The sequence below is a fragment of the Falco biarmicus genome, chromosome 9, assembly GCF_023638135.1.
Source record: "Falco biarmicus isolate bFalBia1 chromosome 9, bFalBia1.pri, whole genome shotgun sequence".
Lineage (NCBI taxonomy): Eukaryota > Metazoa > Chordata > Aves > Falconiformes > Falconidae > Falco > Falco biarmicus.
In genome coordinates, this window is record NC_079296.1 from 15,514,825 (window position 1) to 15,522,086 (window position 7,262).

At 49.7% G+C, this 7,262-nt stretch overlaps 1 long non-coding RNA gene across 1 annotated transcript; it reads right to left on the reverse strand.

The window, feature by feature from the left end:
• Positions 1-1,125: 1,125 nt before the first annotated feature.
• LOC130155202 (uncharacterized) lies at positions 1,126-4,557 on the reverse strand. Its single transcript, XR_008823942.1, has 4 exons — positions 4,458-4,557; positions 3,384-3,506; positions 1,453-1,557; positions 1,126-1,354 (listed from the first exon to the last, which is right to left on the reverse strand). It is a non-coding gene; the product is annotated as an uncharacterized LOC130155202 (long non-coding RNA).
• Positions 4,558-7,262: the final 2,705 nt, after the last annotated feature.

A 7,262-nucleotide genomic window follows, 5' to 3' on the forward strand; every position in this document is an offset into this window, starting at 1 on the left:
CGACTGAAATGTACAAACGTACACATAAAAGGCGGCCAAAATCGGTAATTAAGTAGTGAGAAAGAAAACAAAAGAAAAAGAGACGACAACTCCGTAACATGGTAAAGCAACCTTTTACCAAAAAAAACCCCAAAAACCCAGCAAAGAAACAAAACCAAAAACCACAAACAGGGGTGAATTGTAGAGAACAGAGACAGTGGGTTGTTTTGACATTGGTAACGTGCAGCTGAGAACCTGCAGCAAAGAGTCACATAACTTTGAGGGAGCACGAGAAGAAACCAGCATGAGACAGAAAGAAAGGAGGGATGTGATCTCACCTGTAGAAGGCAAGTGAACAGCAGAGAGTGGCCTGTCGCAGCACTCTCCAAAGGAGCCAGCTGCAGCCAGGTCTTTTACCATCACACTCTCCATGGCAGTCCCTCTGCTGCCTTCTAGTCTCGCCTCATCCAGGGCACGCTCACCCTCTCTGCTTCTTCCTCGGCTGCCCAACCGCTTCACAGAACCAGCCACAGCTGCACCTTGTCTACACCAGCCAACCCACCGCCCCTGAAGCCAGCCCACAGCTGTACATTGTCAGTGCTGATTAACCCAGCTTCGTTCCTCTGCAGTAGCCTACAGTGCACAGCGCTAAGGAATGTGTTGTACGAACCTTCCGGGCTGTTCCGCGTCGATTCACAGTCAGTTACAAAAACTGAAGGACATGTCACAGGGCTTACGGCAGGAACTTTTGGGAGATTGGTTGCGGAATCTTTTCAAGTCTCGGGGAACCACCAGACGGTTGCAGGAGTTTACAACACGCGGAGCAATATTGTTATTGGTAATTGTAGTTATATTGACCATTATTCCCTGTATGCCGAACTGTGTAAGACCTATGATTCAAAAGTAGTTTAACCTCTAATGTTGTTTCTGTTCAAAATAAAGACGGGGGAAGTGTAGAGAGCTTTATGGCCAGTGCTGGAGGCCACGATGCCTGTGAAGGGCCTTGAAGGCTAAAGAAGAGAGAAAGTACGATAAGGTTGGCTGAACGCCTGGAAGGAAGACGGGGTATGAAGCAAGGCCAGAGCGGATGCGCGATGCCACATCTCCGCGGCTGGCTGAGAACATGAAACCCGCAGAGATGCAAGAAGTTCAGTGCATTTGCAGCTTAGTAATTGACCAATTATACGTGGCCAAGAAGTGCGTGAACAGTATTGATTAACCAATGATATTTTAGTATGGGGCGCGTGAACAGCAAACAAGGATATTATAAGCGTGGGTTCTGGACTAATAAAAGGTCTTCTGGTCGAACTCAGGAGTCCACGTCATCATCTCCGCAGGCCACATGCTCCTCCTTCTCGTCTGCCATTGCACGGACCTGCAAGGCCACACCATGAAAGTCAAAACAGCGTTCATGGTGCATTCACTCCTGCCTGTGTTTGTCTAAAGCAGCTGTGATGCTGCCCCTGGTGTTACCTGTTCAGAGAGCTGCTGCACCTACTGCTGCCAAATGCTCCACACCTTCACTTTCTCTACATACTGCTCTCTTTCTGCCTGGAGCTGGTGAACGGACTCCGAGAGCTGTTCAAAACAAAATTAAACACAAAGAAAATCGTATTGGCTAAATAAATTTGGCAGTGACCGCTTCAGGGATAAAGCCTGAAGAAACCAGTGTTAACACAAAGCTCAGGCTGCATTCTTCTGCCACACAAGTTTCTTTACAGACATGAAGATTTGAATGTCATTTCGTACAACCCCTGAGCAACCTGGGTTTCCAGGCCTGCCTTCTCCTCCAGTGCCACCTGCAACTGCTGCTTTGCATCCAGACTCCCTGCCTGATTTGACAACTGCCAACAAAAATCAAAAAGTCATGGCAAAATGTTAACACTCCACTTCTGCATAGCCTTTCCCCTGACAGTAACCTGCCACTTATGATCCATGTTGCAACCCTAAAGTGCTCCGACTCACGGTGATGTCCAATGGAAAAAAAAAAAAAAAAAAAGAGGGAGGAAAGGAGATTTCTGTGTTTCACAGCCAAGAAAGCTGAAGTGGCTGAGACGGGAAGGGTCTGCCTCGCGTTAAGACACCAATGGCAGCAGAAGCTCATGCCAACAATCAGCTTTTCTGCCCTATTAGCGCCAAGTGAGCTTCTTAACAGCATTCTCCTGACGCAGGATTTTTACAAGACGGCAACTGGAAAAAGAAATCTGTCATGACATATTGCAATTAAAGATTAGTTTTCAAATGATTTCTGAAACCCCAGGCACAACGGTCCACATAACAGCCAATCAGATCAGAATGTATCTCTCCGTGCCAAGAAAACGAGAGCGGGGAAAAAACTGGGAAAACAAGAAGGAACATAATTCTCCTTTTTCAGAACAGGACTAAAACTGCAGATGCAGGTAGGCCTGCACTGCAAGACCAAATGCCAGCTCAGCAACAGCACCGGACCACCCATCTTCACCTCACCCTCCAGTGTGAAACCAGCCTCTTTCTCTGAGATCTAACTTAAACTGAGCTTACGAGCATTCACTGAAAATAATCCCCGTGACAAGAGCAAAACCCCAATCAAAATACATGCTTTCTGGTGCTAGACAGGCACACCCAGCACCCTCAGAGCTAACAGTATGTCACGTCACTCGGGTTCTACCGGTACGCAACCTACACGTACAAGGTCCAGCTGGAGGGACTTTCAGCTTTTCACTCTGTCTGCTGGACAGAACGGCTGCTGTATTATCACACAAAAAAAGGAGAAAAGGAATACCAAAGGCAAATCGGAGTGAACTCTGTTCCGTCTTGCGGGTTTCACTGCATCTACCTGGTACCCCTGGTGATTACTATAGTTACGTTTATTGATAAAAGACGCACGGATATGTAGTAAATAGGAGTTACTTTATGACAACTGAACTGAAGCAATGGTAGGAAAATAAGCTACCAAAATGATGCAAGTGAAACGAAAATCAGAGCTTTGCCACAGCAACAGCGGAAGACAACTCTGGGCTACCAAATTTGACTTCCCTGAGCTTCTATCACAATTTGATCAAGCCTTACATTTAAATAAACTGCCCAAAAAGCATTTTTTTAAAAAGGCTGGGGTTTTATGTTTGTGCCTGAACACGTTTCTGTGGCTTGTTGGCATAGTTCCTGCCCTTTCCTCTTCAGAAGCCTGGCAACGTGAAGACGCTAAAGCCTGTAAATGCTTGACTCAAAGGATCTGACTTCCTGCCTAAACCTATTTAAACCCAGCACTGGAACTTGCCAGACTGTGCATCCCCTGCGCAAGTTTCATCGCCTGTTGTAAAACGGGTTGGCAGGAGTAACTAGACAGCTTCCTCAGGGCAGCTGTTCAGAAAAACCAAAGAGCAAGGAGGTAGCAAATGAGCTGGGACAAAGACCGAGGCACTCACATTCTCTGGAGGCTGCTGGTCATCGCCCGTGGGAGTCTCGGGCCGACCGTCGTCTTTAGTTTTGCGTTTTTTCTTAGCTCCTGCAGCTGCTCCAGGGCTCTTCTTCTGCTGATACTCCTTCAGCTGTGAAAAATAATAATAATAATGATCTGAAATCCAAACAGAATATGCCTTCCGTGAGAATGATGTCAACCCCCCAGCCCTAACTCCACTGGCTAAAAAGACCAAGAGAAATGCTCTTCAATGAGTTTGTCGCTCCGGCGGAAGAAAAATAAAAATCAAAACACGTCCAGAAAAAGCTAACCTAAGATCTAATGTGATGAGTGTTCAACTTTTGTATACAGCTAGGAGTTTTTGGGAAACGACTTGATACTCCATCCTGCAACTACAAGGAGATGAAAAGAAGTATCTTGGGGTGTGGTTTTTTTAGGGTTCTAACTAAGAGCATTAAGGAAAAATGAATAAAGGGCAATTAAATCTGAATGTCAAGTGAAACATCAACACCTGACAGTAAGGTGTCCCACTCTGTGAAAGATTTTGAGGAGGAAAATTACAATCCTCACAGACAAACGCCACGTTAATACAAGCAGCGTAGTCACTGTGAACTAAGGGGAGAAGCAACCTACAACGGATTTTTCAATCGCACCCGCTTCACCCAGGAGAAGCTAGTCTGATAAGCCATTCGCTTGAATTCGGCTGGGTCTTCCGAGCCGAATCGTTCGTGCTCCAGCAGGGTGAAGCCCCCAGGCAAGCGAGCCCCAGGCAGTTCGGTCAACTGCCCGTTTCCCCAGCCCGCAGCCCGCCCTCCGCCCCCCCGCCGGGCCGGGCCGGGCCGCGCCTCGGCCTCCAGGTGGAGAAAGAAGGCCCCGTTATTGGCAGAACTCCAAAACGGAAGCCCGAACCGCTCCAGGACACTTTCCCCTCGCAAGGACTTTCACATACACCGCCCACGCCGCGGCCTGGGAAATAAGTAACATGAGTCCAAAAAACCCCAAAAAAGGGTGTGGGGGAGGCCAGGGGGAGGGAAAACCGCCAAACCGAACCCGGCAGATCCACGGCACCGCCGCCCCTCACCTTCTCCTTGCCCGCCGCCAGCCAGCTCTGCCCGCTGCCGCCCGCCACGGCCGCCCCGCGCCTGGGCCGCCTTAGCTTCGCCCACCAGCGGCGCCAGCAGCCAGGGCCCGCCCAGCCTGCGCTGCCGCCCTGGAGGCCCGGCCCATCGCCGTGCCGCGACGTGCCCGGCCCACCGCCGGGCCCCGCCTCGTGGCCGGGCTCCACCGGCTCGGGCTCGTCGGCGGGCCGCGGCTCGCGGCCGGGCTCCACCGGCTCGGGCTCGCCGCCAGGCTGCGGCGGCTCGGGCTCGCCGCCGGGCTGCGGCCCATGTCCGTGCCCCGCCGGGCCCGGCAACTCTGCTTTTGCCTCCTTCTCCTCAGGAGCAGGTGCCACCTTGCAGTGCCTGCTCCCCATGTTGGAGCCCGCACCGCCCGCTGCTCGGGTGACAGCCCGCACCGCCCGCTGCTCGGGTGACAGCCCGCACCGCCCGCTGCTCGGGTGACACCTGGCTGCCCGGCGTGCCCCACCCAGAGCTCACCTGCAGCTTCCCGGAGACGTTTGTTCCCCGGCGCTGACGGCACAGTGGGCCCTGTCGCTGGGAGACTCCACTTCCCAGCGTGCCCCGCGGCGCGCCCGCGCCTGCCGCTCCCGGCCGGCCCCGCGCGCACCCGGCCGGCCCGGCGGGAGGCGGCAGCCCTGGCCGAGCGGGTCCCGCCGAGCGCGGGTCGCAGCGCGCCCGCCCCGCCGCGGCCCGGGCCCGGCCGGTAGGAGCCGGGTCCCCGTGTTACAGATTTGCTAACGGTTACAATTAACTAACCTTATTTGATTTTATAAAATCATTTTCATAGAACTGTAGAGGAATAAGAAATATATTTTAGTGGAACTAGCAGCTGCACCACACAAGCTGCTGTGGAATCCTCTGTACAGCCCTGTACCACGGCCAAGGACTGAGAGCAACCGAATGAAACAACTCGTAGCTACCTGCCAAGAAACCGTGAACTTTAATAATAGTGATATAAAGAAATGGCATGGAATGGGGACAGTCAGTTACGGGTAAATGTATTTTAATATATTTTAATAAATACGCAAAGAATGTAGGTCTAGTAATCAGGTCGTGGAACCATAGTTTGAACGAAATAATTAATGAAAGAGCTAGCGAAAGAAGGAGTCCGTTTCTCTAACTTTCTCTGACAAGGGGCCTGTTTATAAGTTATCTAGAGGGAGCGAGTAAAAGAAACAAGCAGAAGGACCAGATGGTCGACAAGGACATCCATTAGCTCGGACCGACAAGAACACTGCAGACTTGCAAGACCATCACATACCAGGCAAAAGGTGAAACGTACCCCATGAGGTGACGTACGGAATTAAACTCTGTAACTCAAAAGTTATAAAGCAGGTATGTTTATTGCACGCAGATGCATGGGGGATCGCTCCTCCACAAGCGTGCGTGCCCCATTTCACATTTATACAATAAAACAAATGAATATTCAATTAACGCCTATACATATTCGTTACCTAAACCCGCTTACTCTCGCTTCGTATGTTAATTAGCTTACCAGTCCTTTGCCTGGAATGTGGTGGTCTTGCAGGTTTGTAGGTCCTTGTGACCATCTGATCTTCTCCAGCAAGAAGACTTAGCACTCCCTTCCCCTAGATAACATTGGAATGTCTCTCATCCTTTTCTCATCCTTTTTATAAATAGCCCCTTTGTTAGAGGAAGAAGGGCAGGCGTCTCCTCAAAGCTGTGTGCCTATGTGACCAGACACCGCACCCATGACCGGTCACCATACCCGCATTCCTTGAGCAGACATATACAATCACAATCGATGTCCATTGTCCCCATTTCACGCTATTTCTCCATATCAGAGAAATATTCACTGCAAAACTGGCTTCATAAAGTATTGGAAGAATTTTTAACATTTTGCCCAATTACAGACAATTTAACGTCTCTGCAATGCCTGTGCCTGTCCACAGAATTTAAATACTGCTTATAGCACAGGAGGCACCTTACCTTCCCTACAGGGAGGTACAGAAAAAGCGAGCATACACAGTTATTTCTCTTTCAGTGAGATCTTCTGCTCCAGCTATTAATGCATTGTAGTAGAGCAAGGGTATTTCACCTCAATTTCCTATTCCGTTTGCAGGGCAGTGCCACTGGCTTCAACAGCACCAGAGGCCCAAAGGACCACCTGCCAAGTCTGAGGGGACTTACAGACAAGACTTTCCACATACCCTGATTTTCTCTGATTTCTTCGGAGGGAAGAAAAACCAAGCTTAATGTGCCATCATCGGCTGCTACAGCCTGTGCGTGCTACGCCTGGAGCCAAGTGATCAGGCAGATTCCTGCCACCCATTCAGGGAAATCACACAAACACATTAATTGAATGCTCTTAGTACTGCTGGGTTGGGGCTCTGAAAATACATTCTTAATTTCTGGCACAATTAACACTTGAGCAACATTAACTGCTCATTTTCTTACCACTGCGTTGTTGAGGTGCACTCAACGATTTAAGACACAAGTATGCAGTGGCAGAGTCCTGTAGAGAGCTCTCTCCCTGGCAATGCTTCAAACCCACAGCAGGAGCACAAAACTCCTGGAAAAAAATGGAATATGGGGGGATTTCAAAAGGCAACTACAGAAGTAAGTAAAAGGTTGTGCCTTGTACTTTGCCAGCTGGTTTTCTTCAGGACGTATTTAATAGCAGAATAAGTGACATCTCTGTTCCTGTCCTTCACAGGTCAAACTGATTTAATATACAGAGAATCAGCATTAAACACATAGTTAATTACAAAATAAGACTAAGAAAACAGGCTTTTGAGGCTAAT